Source organism: Bufo gargarizans, chromosome 2 (genome assembly GCF_014858855.1).
Source record: "Bufo gargarizans isolate SCDJY-AF-19 chromosome 2, ASM1485885v1, whole genome shotgun sequence".
NCBI classification, from domain to species: domain Eukaryota; kingdom Metazoa; phylum Chordata; class Amphibia; order Anura; family Bufonidae; genus Bufo; species Bufo gargarizans.
This window is the reverse complement of record NC_058081.1, coordinates 568955255-568972530: the sequence shown is the minus strand read 5'-3', so window position 1 is coordinate 568972530 and position 17276 is coordinate 568955255. Positions and strand designations below refer to the sequence as shown.

The following is a 17276-nucleotide window of genomic DNA, read 5'->3' as shown; positions in this document are numbered from 1 at the left end:
TTTGCGGATCCGCAACACATGGACACCGGCAAAGTGCGTTCCGCATTTTTCGGACTGCACATCGCCGGCACTCTCATTGAAAATGCCTTTTCTTGTCCGCAATTGCGGACAACAAAAGGACATGTTCTATTTTTTTTGCAGAACGGAAGTGCGGATACGCAAATGCGGATGCGGACAGCACATTCCGGCCCCATTGAAAATTAATGGTCCGCGCCTGTTCCGCAAAATTGCGGAACGGATGCTGACCCATTTTTCGGACGTGTGAATGGACCGTTAGGGTCCATTCACACATCCGCAACGTGTTTTGCGGATCCACAAAACACAGACAGCGGCAATGTGCGTTCCGCATTTTGCAGACTGCACATTGCAGGCACTAATAGATTATGCCTGTTGTTGTCCACAATTGCGGACAAGAATAGGACATGTTCTATTTTTTAATTTTTTTCGGGAATGGAATTGCGGACCCGGAATTGCGGACCATAGAAATGAATGGGTCCGCAATTCCGTTCCACAAAATGCGGAACAAAATTGCCGACGTGTGAATGGAGCCTTAATGAGCTGTTGGCTGCTGCTTTGGTCGATAACTATGTATCTTGACTCCCTCATAATCAAGCACATTTGCATTGTCTGACCATGCCCAGACAGTAGGTGGTTAAAGGGAATCTGTCACCAAAATTGGACGTTACACACTGCTTACATGGCGCTCTGGCACAACTACCCGTGATTCCAGTGGTACCTTTCTTCTTTTGTTGTGACTTTTACCAGCCGAAAAAAACAATGTTTAATCCATATGCAAATGAGGGCTCGCAAGTGCCCAGGGGCAGGGTTTGTGGTGTAGGTGCCCGGGCCACTCTGCCTTTTTTTCACATTACTTCTCCCCAGCCTCTTGTTTGTCCCGCCCTGTAAGTCTGTTGCGTCATCCCCAGTACCGGCCCAGATCCCGCACATGTGCAGTTCACCGCCGGCCCGGAAATGCGCACTGGTCGTTGGTTTCGCGCCGGCGCATGTCCACTAGATGTATCAATGCCGCTGCCCACAATGGGCATAGATCTGTTTCCCATAACAACTTACTGAACGCTATTCACATTTTAAGAATTGCATGGATTTAAAAAGACCTTTTGTACACAATTTGTTTGGCAAGCTATGCTATAACTGATTGCATATTGTCGCAGCTCCATGACTGACTCCATGACTCATAACGCTTTGGACTTTCAATAACTTTTTCCATGCCCCAGGCTATTTTAAGCTGGGTGCATCTGCAGCATATACCCAATGTTGTGTGGGAATAGACTGTTTTTGGACAGCCTGTGTTTGCTGCCTGCAGGTTATTATCTCCTGTTGTCTCAATCACTGCGATTTCCAGTTTTATCATATATTATGCACACTGGCCGTCTGCTTTGAGCAGACCAACACTTTCCAATGCAATTTTGGGTGGTCATCTCAAAGAGGTTTCAGTATAGATAACAAAATTACCGTATTATTCCATGTTCTGTCAGGAGATAGACAGGGATTCCATGGCTAAATCCTAACCGAATCTACTAACATTCTGCCAGCAATGCATGCAAATGAGGTGGAAAATATCAGCGTGGAATAATGAGTTACACCATACGATCTTTTAAAACCACAGCATTATTGCCATGGATTCCATATGGAAAATCCGCAGATTAGCTCCATTGAATTACAATGAGGATTAATCCATGCAGGGATCTGCTGGTCAATGTGTGGCAGAAATTTCATTAAAAAATCTATGGCATATGTGGCAAATCTGTACTGCATGTAAAGCCAGTAATATTTTTTTTAAATTTCTTTGTTGTAGCCAGTTTATCAGACTTTTGGACATTGCATTGTTTTATTTAATACCGATGTAAGGCTGCGTTCACACTCATACTCAGTGTATCCACAGCGGTTCCATTATCTGTTCGACAACCACAATTGTGTCCTTTTGGCCTGTGTTGGGCCAGTATACCACAAACAAAAGGTATAGTATACAGAATCCAGTAAAAAAAAGTGCATCATGGGGCAAAATTTACCGCAGGAGTGGAAGGAAGTGTAGGGGGCATTGTATGTCAGCCGTCAGAGGTATATGCCAGAAGGGTATCCTTCAAATTGAGGCCATGACGTGAACAAAGCCTAATAGAGTCAGTCAGTGATTTATGAGCCACAACTAATACCCGGAGCAAAGGGCCACTACAAGGAACAGCTCCCAATCTGGTACACTTGACATATACAGTCAGGTCCATAAATATTGGGACATCAAGACAATTGTAACATTTTTGGCTCTATACACACCCACAATAGATTTGAAATGAACAAGATGTGCTTTAACTGCAGACTGTCAGCTTTAATTTGAGGGTATTTACATCCAAATCAGGTGAACCGTGTAGGAATTACAACAGTTTGCATATGTGCCTCCCACTTGTTAAGGGAACAAAAGTAATGGGACAATTGGCTTCTCAGCTGTTCCATGGCCAGGTGTGTGTTATTCCCTCATTATCCTAATTACAACGAGCAGATCAAAGGTCCAAAGTTCATTTCAAGTGTGCTATTTGCATTTGGAATCTGTTGCTGTCAACTCTCAAGATGAGATCCAAAGAGCTGTCACTATCAGTGAAGCAAGCCATCATTAGGCTGAAAAAACAAAACAACCCCATCAGAGAGATAGAAAAAAAATTAGGCGCGGCCAAACAACTGTTTGGAACATTCTTAAAAAGAAGGAACGCATTGGTGAGCTCAGCAAAACCAAAAGACCCGGAAGACCACGGAAAACAACTGTGGTGGATGACCAAAGAATTCTTTCCCTGGTGAAGAAAACACCCTTCACAACAGTTGGCCAGATCAATAATACTCTCCAGGAGGTAGGTGTATGTGTGTCAAAGTCAACAATCAAGAGAAGACTTCACCAAAGTGAATACAGTGGGTTCACCACAAGATGTAAACCATTGGTGAGCCTCAAAAACAGGAAGGCCAGATTAGAGTTTGCCAAACGACATCTAAAAAAGCCTTCACAGTTCTGGAACAACATCCTATGGACAGATGAGACCAAGATCAACTTGTACCAGAGTGATGGGAAGAGAAGAGTATGGAGAAGGAAAGGAACTGCTCATGATCCTAAGCATACCACCTCATTAGTGAAGCATGGTGGTGGTAGTATCATGGTGTGGGCATGTATGGCTGCCAATGGAACTGGTTCTCTTGTATTTCTTGATGATGTGACTGCTGACAAAAGCAGCAGGATGAATTCTGAAGTGTTTTGGGCAATATTATCTGCTCATATTCAGCCAAATGCTTCAGAACTCATTGGACGTTGCTTCACAGTGCAGATGGACAATGACCCAAAGCATACTGCAAAAGAAACCAAAGCGTTGTTTAAGGGAAAGAAGTGGAATGTTATGCAATGGCCAAGTCAATCACCTGACCTGAATCCGATTGAGCATGCATTTCACTTGCTGAAGACAAAACTGAAGGGAAAATGCCCCAAGAACAAGCAGGAACTGAAGACAGTTGCAGTAGAGGCCTGGCAGAGCATCACCAGGGATGAAACCGGGCATCTGGTGATGTCTATGCGTTCCAGACTTCAGGCTGTAATTGACTGCAAAGGATTTGCAACCAAGTATTAAAAAGTGAAAGTTTAATTTATGATTATTATTCTGTCCCATTACTTTTGGTCCCTTAACAAATGGGAGGCACATATGCAAACTGTTGTGACTCCTACACCGTTCACCTGATTTGGATGTAAATACCCTCAAATTAAAGCTGTCAGTCTGCAGTTAAAGTACATATTGTTAGTTTCATTTCAAATCCATTGTGGTGGTGTATAGAGCCAAAAATGCTAGACTTGTGTCGATGTCCCAATATTTATGGACCTGACTGTATGTGCATTAAATGGACTGCTGACTGATTCAAATACATTTTTGGATCATGGCTCCCTTGGTGATAAGAGCTTCCCGCAGGAGGTCCCAGCAGCTGGAGAACTTGTGGTCAGCTCATCGGGGAGGGGGGCTGCTTTTATAATCAGTGTATTTCTACAACTTTCCTTTAGCTATTTGTGGCATACCTGAGAACTTTACACCAAGCTCTGCTCTCATATAGGAATCATTGTTCTTTAAGTAGAAATGCTGAAAATCTGACCCAGTTTCCAGAGAAATGTTAAAGCTGAAGACTCACTTGTGGCCAATAAATCTTCAGGTTTACAGATGGAAAACTCATGTTTTCCTGCCTCGCAGACTCCAGTTTTCCAGAAAGAACAATTTTTTTTTTTCCTTTTACAATGGACTTGAATGCAGAACCTAGTTAAAGCATCATACACATGTGAGAAGATAGGGGTTGATTCAATAACACTTAAAGATGTTTGGTCAGGGAAAGGTTTTAAAAACCTGTCTCAGATTGGCTTAAAACAATAAAAGAAGTGATCCTCACCATACTGTTACAACAGTTACTGAGTCCTCGCTAGTTTCCACTTTCTGACACAGGAGATGCCTGCTCAGCCAATCACTGGCTGAGGTGGGTCAACACTTTGGCTAGTGATTGGTTGAGTGGATACTTCCTGTGTGACAAGAGGGACCAGGAAACAGAGACAAGCAGGGGACCCGGTATGCATTGGAAAAGGTAGCAGGAGAACAGTAAGGTGAGTATATCTTATTTTATTGTATTATACCAATCTGTGTCATAAGCTGGACAACCCCTTTAAAACACTTAAATAGTGAGAAATGATCTATTGTGGTCACATTTTACAGTGGAGAAGTAATGACCATACATAGCACTACCAGCACTTCCCCCAAGATTGTCTAGAAGAGCATGTCATCCAGACTCAAGGAGATATCAGGGTATTGTAGAAAGGTTCCCTATATAGAACACACACTACTTGCATATAGAACCGCTACTAAGACCTACTCTATATTACATGCTCGCTCATTCATTTGAACTATATTATGGCAGTACAACTGAACCCATCAGATTCCTACTTCCCAAAAATACCTCCACTAGTCTTGATCTGGCCTCTGTCATCCTGCATTACAGACGTCCCGGGAAATATGCTGTAAATTGCATAATCCTTTAATGTTCAAGTATAACTTAAGGGGAACCTTAAAAAGTCAAGAAAAACATCAGAAAACAATTTATATCTGATGGTGGAGAACAGGAAACCATCAGTGACAGGAAACAGGAACTGGTGATGGTGTACATACATTACTTTCATCTGTTCATCTCTTCTCACCGATCTATTGAGATACTTGAAATTTATGTCAAAGGCGGACCTGCATGTATCAGTCGTGTATGCATATCTTGTGGATATGCCAGTAATGCAGGAAAGCCCCTTTAAGTTAGTGGGGTGATTGGTGTGAAGTTACACCAGGCTACGTTCACATCACGTTTCTATCATTTGCTTAGCATATCCATACAGATGCCAACAGAAGAGCATCCATTTGCATACGTTTTACACAAACATCAATGTCTGTTATTTTTGCCCAACATAAAAGCGTAATAGACTCTGCTTTTGGTGTCTTGGACAGCGACAAATATGTCTTTGTTTTTTTAACATTGAAGTCTATGTAAAACGAATACAAATGGAGGCCCTTCTGATGCTGCTCATTAATGTTTTTCGCATATCAGTACACAGGTCTGCTATGTGGATGGTAGAAACGTGATGTGAACACACCCTTAGAGGTTTGCATACCCCTAATATATGTGAACATAGAGGGTTTTATAGTAATTTCTCTATAGAACGTGTAAAAAGAACATCTCCCAACAAACTACCGTAGTGTTCATAGAAGCCACCTGACTGCCCCTTTGTGGCAGAAATGTGGATTTCAACATGACCAATCCCTTGTTCCCAGAGATAAGCAGTGCCAAAGGTTTCAGAAGCTTGTCACCTCCCACTATTGTACTAAACAGGTATACAGTGATCATATGTGTATGAATTTACCATGTACACAAATCTGGTCTGTTTCCATCCTGTATGTAGCACTTCCTGTGGCTGTAACCAACCAAACCCATGATGCACTTCTCCTTTCTCTGCCACAGCTCCAACACCAACCCTAACACCCAGTTTTTTTTATAGCTGCCAGCGAGTTACATAGACACGCCCCTATCACTGCCCCTAACAGCACCCAGCTAGTTTATAGCTCCTCCCACCCAGCTAGTTACATAGACACTTCCCTATCACTGCCCCTAACACTCAGCTAGTTTATAGCTCCTCCCACCCAGCTAGTTACATAGACACTCCCCTATCACCGACCCTAACAACACCCAGCTAGTTTATAGCTCCTCCCACCCAGCTAGTTACATAGACACTCCCCTATCACCAACCCTAACACTCAGCTAGTTTATAGCTCCTCCCACCCAGCTAGTTACATAGACACTCCACTATCACTGACCCTAACAACACCCAGCTAGTTTATAGCTCCTCCCACCCATTTAGTTACATAGACACTCCCCTATCAATGACACTGGACATAACATCACAGGAAATAAGTAAGAGCTGCATGGACATGTGACCACAGCCTAGAACGGAAGATAGGAGCAATAAAGGTAAAATACAATATGTTGCAAAATTACAGCTAACTTCATAAATGACTATTAAAAGAATGCTGATGCAAAACACTTTAAAGCATGTAAAAGTAAAATGGAAAACTTCCTTAAAGCACAATTTTAAAGAGCCTTTGTTAGAATGATCTGTCCTATTAAATCAGGCAACATTTTTATTTATATGCTAGTGACCTAAATGGAGCACCAAGAGGCTGGCCAAAGCCCTCGGAGCACCAGTCTGTTATACTCCCTTCTCACTTCCCCTGGATTGACAGTGCTAGACATAAGGTATAGCCATGTGCCTGTGTCTGCTCTCCTGGTTCTGTGTTCTCCTGCTGCTCTCCAAGAACTCACACCTGTCATCTGTGCAGCGCTAAATCTCCTGGTCTCACCGCTTGGTCAGCTGATCAAGCACTGAGATCGGGAGATACAGCGCAGGCACAGATCAGAGGTCTCAGTGCTTGAAAAGCAGCAGGAGAACACAGAACAAAGAAGTGAGAGGCTGCAGGCCCAGAGTGGACTGGACAGGCCTAACACCACTCTGATGCCCGCGTGACAGAGCAAGGAGATGAAGGCAGGCACGGATCGCCATTGTTACAACCAGTGACAAGGCTATGGATGCCCACGGACCATGGACACACGTGAGGAGCAAAGACTTGTCCATCTGGTCCGATCCCAAAGTAAAGTCACCTTAGCACAAATTTGTCCCTTGGCCTGATATGGAATGTTCGCAGATTTGAATAGATGTCATTCTAGTATTCCTTTTGTTAGCAGTTTTCCTACAGATTGTCTTTAATCTTTATTTGTTTGATATTGTCCGTGTAAAATAATGACATTAATAGGAGAAAGGGCCTAAGATGGAAAAGCCGAGATCTATTAGCAAAGAACATCTTGTGACTTTAGTCTTTTACAAGTGAATCTTTATAGGTTACGACTTACAACAATAATTCATCATGTAAAGTGCTAATGTCAGGTTAATAAACACATGAGAGGCCAGTCACCATGTTTCCCTTGTGTGAGATAGGACCTCTAAGGAATGCTAACTTTCCTCATTTCATAATTTTCTCTATAGGAGTGATCCAAGCCACAAAAAACTCAATTTACCAAGAGGATCCACTGGTGGAAATCTGACACTAGTAGTCAGACTCCTGCCACAAATGCACAGTATGAACTCAGCTTTTCTTTGCGTATTGCAGAAATAAGTATTGTGCACATCAGCAACACAGATAAAAAGCCACATAGAGATTTTTGGTAACATGTAGATGGGGTTGCAGATACTTCCTTCACATGCAATGGACGCAGATTGTCATCAGACATGAAGTAGATGTCATCATGGAAATCAAATATGATACTTGTAATTGGGGCCTAAAGCCACTCAGACTCCCACTAATGCTGGTATTGGGCGCTTCCTGGTCTTGGCATATAGTTGGCAAGTGTATATTGCCGCTCTATACTATAGTCATGAGCTGTATCCATATCTGGTGATGCAGGGGTTGGACCTCACTTTTGAAGGCACCAATGGTGCATTAAAGGTATTGTCTCACCTGGAAGATTAGTGGCATATCGCTAGGATATGCCACCAATGTTAGAAAGGTGCAGGTCCCACCTATCTCTATAACAAAGCTTCCAAAGAGAACAAGAGCGCGCTGCATACGCGGCTGTCTTCTATCAATTTCTATGGGACCACTGAATACAGTCGGTAATTCCACAGAAATGAATGGAGCTATGGTGCTTCCCATTGATGGGACTTCCAAAAATAGTAAAGCACACTGCTTGGCTATTTTCGGGACCCCTACAGAAATTAATGGATTGCAGCCGCGCAGCCGCTGTCCGCTCTTGTTCTCTTTAGGGGCTTCGTTCTAGAGATTAGTGTGGCTCCCATCCTTTCTGACACTGATTGCATATCCTAGTGATACGCCACCAACAGTCCAGGTGAGACAGCCCCTTTAATATACCATTAGTGAATTATAAGGTGGCCCAATCCCTGCAGCCACCAATGTTCCAGGTAAGACAACCCCTTTAATATACCATGAATGCCTTATAAGTGGGGTCCAATGCCTGCAGCCACCAATGTTACAGGCGAGACAATCCCTTTAAACCAACATGCCATAAATGTCTTACATAGGAAAACCTTCTAAACAAAAAACTTCTAATATAACAATCATCTAAAATTCCTTGTATTAGTAAGGCATGCAGCGCTGAATCACAAACTTTAGCTGTTATGCTTACAAGTAAACTTTTCCATGGCATCTGGTTTGAATCAGTTTTCCTAGCAACCTTGACTCAAGAGAAATGTCACAACAGGAGATGAAGTCAACACAAAATGTAGCTTAGATAAAGTTTTCTATGAATCTACTCAACTATTGAAATATTCCAACCATTATACAATGCTGGTGACACCCATTGACACCCTGCAGAGGGTAAGGAGGGGCTCAAGTCCATGATCTCCAGCACAAGGTGACATCACTGATGGATGGTGGTCCTCTCCAAACCAACTGTGACGGCACAGCAGCAAATGGAGATGATGACATCACCAATATATTGCATTGGATTGAAAAGATGGCTTCCTGTCACAAGGTTGGCATTTGATAATCAATGTCATATATTACTCTGGAATTCCTTTTCCATGTAGAAGTCTACATTAATTTGGCCAATTAGGACATTATGAAGGGTCTTCTTCATGCATGACCCCGTCTGTCAGCAAGAGCGGAAAGCTGCTACAAATAGTTGATGGCATTTATTAAAGCTCTAGACCAATTTGATCAAAATCACAAATTTTGTCACAAGTTGCGATTTACAACAAAGTTTGTGCATTTTTGGCTTTTTATGACAAGCTCATCGCTTTTCTAAAAAAGTGGGCAGGATGTGGGTGGGAGGAGGCGGCCTTTGGACCAACTATATTAACAACATGTGCACCAGAAAAATGCCACACATTACACCAGGAGACGGAATAGATTCTAGTTTCTGGTGCACTGACAACAGAAGATGTGAACAATTTAATACGAGTCCTGCACCCCTTAATAAATTGGTTTGATCTAAGACTGGTGTATGAAATGCCGGTCTTTAGTAAATGTCCTCCAGTGTCTTCTGCCCTGTCAGCTCAAATACGTATTTACATAGTCCATATATTTGAAAGGGTGTAATACCAGATTTCAGGGGTGTAGCTAAAGGCTCATGAGCCCTGGTGCAAGAGTTCAGCTTGGCCCCTCTTCCCTCAGTACTTTGTGGCCAGGGGCAGGGAAGCACATTGCCTTCGTGCTGCCTGAGGAAAAAAAATGAAACGGGAATGCCCCAATGCTAAATTCTTGACCTAACCCCTTCTCTCCAGCCAGAGGTGTAACTGAACCAGCATGCACTTTCTATAATACCAGTGTCTTCTTGTGTAGCACAAGGGTCTTTGGGCCCACTCAGGCTTCATGGCCCGGTAGCGACTGCAACCCCTATAGCTACTCCCATGCCAGGTTTGTCCTGCACCGGGCGTCCCAGCTTGAGCGGCCTAGTGATGGCCAGCAGCTCCTTATTTAGATAAATGGAGGTCCAGATAAGAGGCTCCTTTAAGCGCACATGAGGGCTAAGAAGTTTCAGAGCTATGGTCAAATGATAACACGTGCCATGTGCATCACTATTTTCCATTGATGTGAAGATGAACAGCCAACACCCCCCACCCTGTTACAGATATGCACAAATAAAGAGAAAACATCTGCTGCTCAGCTTTTGGAAAAATAGCAGAACAGAGAAGACCTCATGCGAAAAAGCTGGTGCAGATTAAAAGCATTGGACACAAGTTTAGATGTCTGTATCCTTACAAGGAGCAGTTTAGACTACGAACTGATATATCCATTGTCAGTAAAAGGGGGGAGAGTATATGCACTAAAGTAGCAGAGGTGGTGCCCAGGGGTAGGGCGTTGTGCACACTTACATATTCGACTTACTGCCGCAAGCTACGCTAAAAGAACGGCACTTATGTGCCAGAAAGACTGTAATTGGGGTCATCTCATCTACTGCAATCTACCTTCTAAGCATGTCTTTACTTTCCTGCTTGAACAATTGTCAGGATGAGTTCAATACATCTGTCCTCCTCTGTAAGCAAGCACGAGTAAGCAAACATGGCTCCCAACTGGTTTTCCACTGCAAACAAATGGCTACACATATTATGGCAAATTGCAAGTTGTGAACTCCAACCGTGAACACTCAGGAAGTGGAGGCGTTTTTCATTCCAGGCGCACTGACTGCAGTAGAAGCACCGAATGTATGAAAAGCGCAGGGGGGGGAACAAAGACCCTCATAAAAAAAGCTGGTCTTTGTAAATGACCCCCATTGTATTTTTTTTATTTTCTATTAGTTGTCAGAGATGTGACAACTATTGAATCAGAGGCTCACGTTGCTCCTTGGCCTTTGCCAGAAGCCTGAAGTTCCACTTCTAGGGTATGTCCGTGTGGGATGGATATGCTGCAGATTTGCATGTGGTGAGTTTGCAGCATATTGCTGTACCGGTAAGGGTGGGTTCACATCAGCGTTATGGATTCCGTTATGGCTTTCCATTATAACATGGTAATAATGGAAAATAACGTAATCCATAAGACGGATGTCTTCAAGAGGCATTCCGTTTTGATCCTTCATAATACAAGTCAATGGGCAGTAGAACTGATCCGTCCTGGTTTCCATTATGCAGGAGTCCAGTCCTGCATAACGGAAACCAGGAAGGATCCGTTATGCTGCTCATAGACTTGTATTATGACGGAATGCAAAACAGAAGCCTTTAAAAGTCATTCCGCTTTGCTTTCCGTCATAATAGAAGTCTATGGTAATCATAACGGATCCGTCTGGTTTCCGTTATGCAGAACGGAAAAAAAAGTCCTGTCGACAGGACTCTGTTCTCCATCTTGCATAACGGGAACCAGACGGATGCGTCATGATTACCATAGACTTCTATTGTGACGGAAAGCAAAGCGGAACGCCTCTTAAAGGATTCCGTTTTGACTTCCGACTTATGGATTCTGTTATTTTCCATTATAACCATGTTATAATGGAAAGCCATAATGGAATTCAGAACACAGATGTGAACCCACCCTAAGTGGTAACATCTCATCCACACGCTGCTGGAAGAATCTGCAGTGTGAACTGTCCTGCAGTGACTAGCATAAGCTATGTGCTATCAAGTTTGAAAGAAAATCGGCTTCTTGTGGTCTGGATTTTGCTATCTGCAGAAGATCAGCAGTGGACCCCATGTGGACAAACCCTAACTCTTACCCACAAAGTATATTAGCCATGACCATCACATTTGAAGGAATTTTCCACATTTACTCCTTTTCTATGTCACGAATAATCCCTTTAAGGCCTCATGCACACGGTCGTTGTTGGCCAGTGCCCGTATTGTGGCCCGCAAACAGCCCATACACTTGCATGCACTATTTTTTGTGGTGTGTCAGAAGCGGATTGCGGACCCAATTCATATGGCAGGCCAACAGCCGTGTGCATCAGGCCTAACAGATAGCCTATGATAGCGTTCCAGTGTTGCGTTAGCCATATTTATATGTTCCTGAAGAAGACTTTGACCACTATGGGTCCATTACACTGGGTTCCTGAACAGTTAAACAGACATCTACATTCAGCAGCCTTTGCTCTGAAGGTGGCGATATACCTTAGATAGCTCCCAACTTACTCCTAAATGCTGGGCTTGGCCAGGCAATCATGTGTCTTCAATGGGGAGAGAGGAATTAGCTGCTGACGGACAGCTTTGTGAGTAACTTTTGAGGGGAAAAAAGATTGGACATGTTGGAATCTAGCATGTCCGACCCTTTCTTCCCCTGACAACTGCCATGGGGGGAAAGTTGGGACACCCCAATACACATTAACTGGTCATCAGGTCCCACCAAAATCAGGTGTTTGGCTCATATTCTTATGGACACCTTAAAGGGGTTATTAACCCCTGTGGGCCTTCTAGGCAGACCCTTCCCCAGCATGGCCAGACTTCGGAGGGAATCATACTTACCTGATCCCTGCCACTGGGTTCTAGCTCCTTCGCTCCCCCATCGCTGCTGCATCTCTCAGGTCTCCCCACGTCAACATCTGGTTTGACAGGATTCACGTACCCACTGCAGCCACGACTGGCTGCAGCAGTGACATGCCCCCCATTATGTCACTGGGTCACACAGAGGTGCTGAGAAAGCAAAGGAGCCAGAATCCAGCAGCGGCGATCAGGTAGATGTGATTCCCTCTGCAGGCCCGGCCACGCTGAGGGTCTGCCCGAAGGGATGAACAACCCCTTTAAAGGATTGTTCAAGTAGAATAAAAACTCGGGCAGTCGCTGTGAATGTTCTAAAATGACAAAAGCGAACAAACAGTTTATGTAGCAGCACCCTGCTCCAAACCCAAAGACACCTGCAAGCACCGGATACATGGATTACGCTGAATTACATTACTGCTATACTTACTATATAAGAAAATAAAAAAAAGTGCACAAAGAGCTTCATATTTTCATATATAGTAAGTAAAGCAGTAATGTAATTCAGAGCAATCCATGTTTCCAGTGCTTGCAGGTGTCTGTGTTTGGTGCAGTGTGCTGCTATATATACTGTTTGTTGGCTTTTACATGTCAGCCATGGTAATGTGCACCTGCACTTTATTACTTATTGTTTGGAGGTGCTGGTCTAATTTCATTTTTTGCATTGCACATCTGGGGGAGCGGCTGCCTCAGTTTAGACAGTGCGCTCCTGCCCATCTGGCCAAGGCTTTTAAATAGAGTATACTATAGCTGACCCCAAACTGCCCTGACTGTTGTAGGCTTTAGGCCTCTTTCACACAACCAATTTTTTTTTCCGTTTACAGGCCGTTTTTTGCATTCCGTATACAGTCCGTATACGGAACTATTCATTTCAATGGTTCCGCAAAAAAAAAAAAAAAAAAATAATAAAATTATGTACTCCGTATGCATTCCGTTTCCGTATTTCTGTTTTTTCGTCCGTTGAAAGATAGAACATGTCCTATTATTGCTCGCGAATTACATTCTGTAGCTCCATTCAAGTCAATGGCTCCGCCAAAAAAACGGAACACATATGGAAATGCATCCGTATATGTTCCGTTTTTGCGGGACCATCTATTGAAAATTTTATGCCCAGCCCAATTTTTTCTATGTAATTACTGTATATCCCATACGGAAAAACGTTACAGAAAAACGGAAACACAACGGAAACAAAATACAAAACAATGGATCCGTGAAAAACAGACTGCAAAACACTGAAAAGGCCATACGGTCGTGTGCAAGAGGCCTTATGCTGATAGTGTAGGTTCCCATCTGTACAAGCCTCTTTGTCTCTGGTAGATGGGCCCCGACACAATTTTGATCAAAATGTGCGCAAATAGCTTCTAATTTTCATATATAGTTAGTATAGAAGTAATGCAATTCAGAGTAATCCATGTTTAAAGTGTTTGCTTGTGTCTGGGTGCTTGAAGCAGTGGGTTTGCTTTTGCATGTCATTTATGGTAGCATGCACCTATATTATTCCATATTGTTTGGAGGTGCTGGTCTAATTTAATTTTTTGCTAAAATAACAAAAGAATCCATTCTCAACCCATTTCTCTCCTGCTGCTTACAGCAATGCACTCTCATCATCCTCACCCCTGACATTATCTTCCTGGCTGCAGCAGTGACATTCCAGTGATTGGCTGCACACAGGTCAATGGCCTCAGCTGTAGATGGTATGTCGCTGCTGTGGCCAATGAAAAGTCACAGCTGCAGCCAGGTAAACAAACAGTGGCGGGCAGCACTTCCCAGAAAGCGGCAGGGGAGAAAAGACATGAGTATCAATTATTTTGTTATTTTATAAAGTGATGTGCGTGTGACCCTTCCTCAGAGCTATCAGTCTCCTCCATAGTCATCGTCCCTTCAATCTCGTCTTGGGGCAGAGGGGGAAGTAGACTTTTCTTCACAGCCCTAGCTCAAGGTCGGAGTAGCTAGGTGACTTCAGCACCCAGAACTCGTTCGCATCCTATCCAGCCAGTGTAGCGTGAATATGAAAAGGTTTTAAGCATCCAGGCGCCCCATCGAATGAGCTTTGACTGCTCACAATTGATAACAGGCCTCCATCTTTTAACCTCTGACGGGCAGCTGCACATCAAAGATCTGCTTATCCATAAGAAACCCCCAGATAAACTAAATGTGCTTGCTATAACATTAAAGCATGTGTGAATTCCTTACTCTAATACAACCCAGACATCACGCCGCTAACGACCGATTTCTGCGAGGCAAACATTGCCAGTATATTGTATACCTCATTAAACCATCTGAATTATTCATCCATCAGCTCACACTCGCTGGTCTGCGAGCTCGCACGTCATCATTTACTGCTTGTGGAAATGTATTTCACAAGTCTTGAGGTTTCCTTAAAATCTGTGTTGAAGAAGCCCCGTTACTGGAAGTCATGACCTAGCCCTGAGTTACAAATCCTAATGCTCACGCTACACGTCAAAGGTTTAGCGCTTGGAAAGAACGAGGACAAATAAGGGATCCCTCCATGGACATCAGATTGATAGAAACATATTCTAAATTTCAGTCTTGAGCCCCTAAAAATTCTGTGAAATTTAGGTCTGTCATACTTTTTTGGGTATTTTCTGTTGGTGAATTGGCCATGGTGGATCTCTTGTGTTTGGAGGTGTCCTGGACCCCCTGGCAATTCTATATATTTGCAGATTAGATAGTAGCTTCTACATTGAAACAAGTTGCATTAAACACAACATAGATATGGGCACGGTGATCATAAAGATAACTGCCCCCCACCACTGTCAGCGTAGACGATTTTTCCGATCTTTCACAGTGGCACATGTGGTGGACCTCTATTCCATGAAGACATTGTCAGACCCTTCATTATACAGTACAACAGACACACGGACATGGATGCTAACGTATCAAGCAAGTAAAATCTCCAGTATGCAGAGCCCCGCACTCAACCACTACTCACCGGAGAATAATAAATGTCCTTGTAACAAAGGCTATGTGAGAAGGGATGAATTTCAGCACTGCAGTTGCCTCGGTCCCTGCTTTACAATGTAAACTACAAACTTTAGGACTTCACCCTCTGTTGAATGATTCACAAAGCAGAACTGCCCCCTCCAGAGCTCACTGGCTGCCTCCAGTTACTCCCATCGGGGAGGGCAGAAAGTGGGAGTCATCCACTCCGTGTCAGTCTGGTTTTGCAAGTCGTGTAGCTGGGCTGTCATATCATACTGTGCAACTCCTACACTGGAACAACATGAGATGATTAAGAGGGGGTGAGGTAGACCTGCTGAGACTTGCAGTTCCACACGGAGGAGGATGTGTGGCAAATGTGTGAAGCTGGCTTGGTCATGTGATGGTTGCGTTCTGTGTATATTCTGAACATAGCCATAGGCAGCCATTGACATGACACATGCCGAAAAGTGTGCTTCTCCTGCCACGCTGAGACTATGAGGGGAATATTTGAAGTCAGTTTTGCTTGAGTCTGTATTGGAGTACTTTATGCCACATTTATCAAATGTCTCAAGTTGTTTGATAAATTTCTCTTATCCTTAGGGTCTCTTTCACACAAACAATACGGATTGTGTCAGGGTGCGTCCAGTGAAACTCGCACCATTTCTCAAGCAAGTTCAGTCAGTTTTGTCTTTTCACTGAAGCCCCATTCACTTCTGCAGAATATAGAACATGCTACGATTCTCACGCAACGCAGAATTGATGCATGAAAAACAACGCTCATGTACACAGACCCATTGAAATGAATGGGTCAGGATTCAGTGCGGGTGCAATGCGTTCACTTCATGCATTGCACCCGCACGGAAAACTCGCTCTTGTGAAATGGGACTAAACCTAACACTTTTGTCTAGAAAAATGACTCCAGATTTCCTACTCCACCCTGCTACTGTAGTGAAATTGCAACTTCTTTTGTGACTTTTTAAAAATCACAATAAGGCTACATTCACACAAACGTGTTTTGCGGATCCGAAAAAACACGTACACCGGACCATGTGCGTTCCGCAATTTGCAGACCGCACATGCTGCGGCTGTCATAGAAAATGTCTATTCTTGTCCGCAATTGCGGACAAGAATAAGACATGTATTTTTTTTGCGGGGGCACGGAGCAACAGTTACGGACAGCACGAGGTGTGCTGTACTCATCTTTTGCGGCTGCATAGAAATTAATGGGTCCGCACACATGAATGTAGCCTAAATCTAAAGACATTTGAGTCTCACTTACTTCTGGGATTTCACGTCCCCCACCTTTCCCTTGGTTGAACTTGATGGACTTATGTCTTTTTCAACTGTATTAACTATGTAACTATTTAAGGCCTCTTGCTCACAAACGTATTTTCTTTCTGTGTCCGTTCAGTTTTTTTTGCAGACCGGAACCATTCGCTTCAATGGGTCCACAAAAAAAACTGTCCAATTATTGGCCACATAAGGAAAAGGATAGTACTGTTCTATGAAGGGACAGCTGTTCCGTTCTGTAAAATACCACAAAATACAAACGGTTGTGTGCAAGAGGCCTAAATCTGGAATGAAACTGATTAACATAGCTAACCACACCAACTTCTCCACCCATATTTCAAAACTGAGTGACTTGTTTAAAAATGCAAAATATCACAATTTATTTTTGCACAACTGAGCCCAAAAAGGTCGCAAAAGCCACATTTTGCAACTCCTTGAAGCCAGAATTTTGGAGTGAAGGTATGATAAATCAGGGCCTATGTTCAGATTGTTGCTTTGGTCTTCATGTAATATATAC

General features: G+C 43.4%; 1 protein-coding gene across 2 annotated transcripts in view; it reads right to left on the bottom strand.

The window, feature by feature from the left end:
• The window catches only part of LOC122928650 (leukocyte antigen CD37-like), a 105973-nt gene extending 90344 nt beyond the window's left edge, over nt 1–15629 (bottom strand). For both annotated transcript variants that reach the window (XM_044281697.1, XM_044281698.1), the window contains exon 1: nt 15480–15629. The gene's annotated coding sequence lies outside the window, so the exon portion shown is untranslated. The remainder of the gene's footprint in view (nt 1–15479) is intronic.
• Between the last annotated feature and the right edge of the window lie 1647 nt (nt 15630–17276).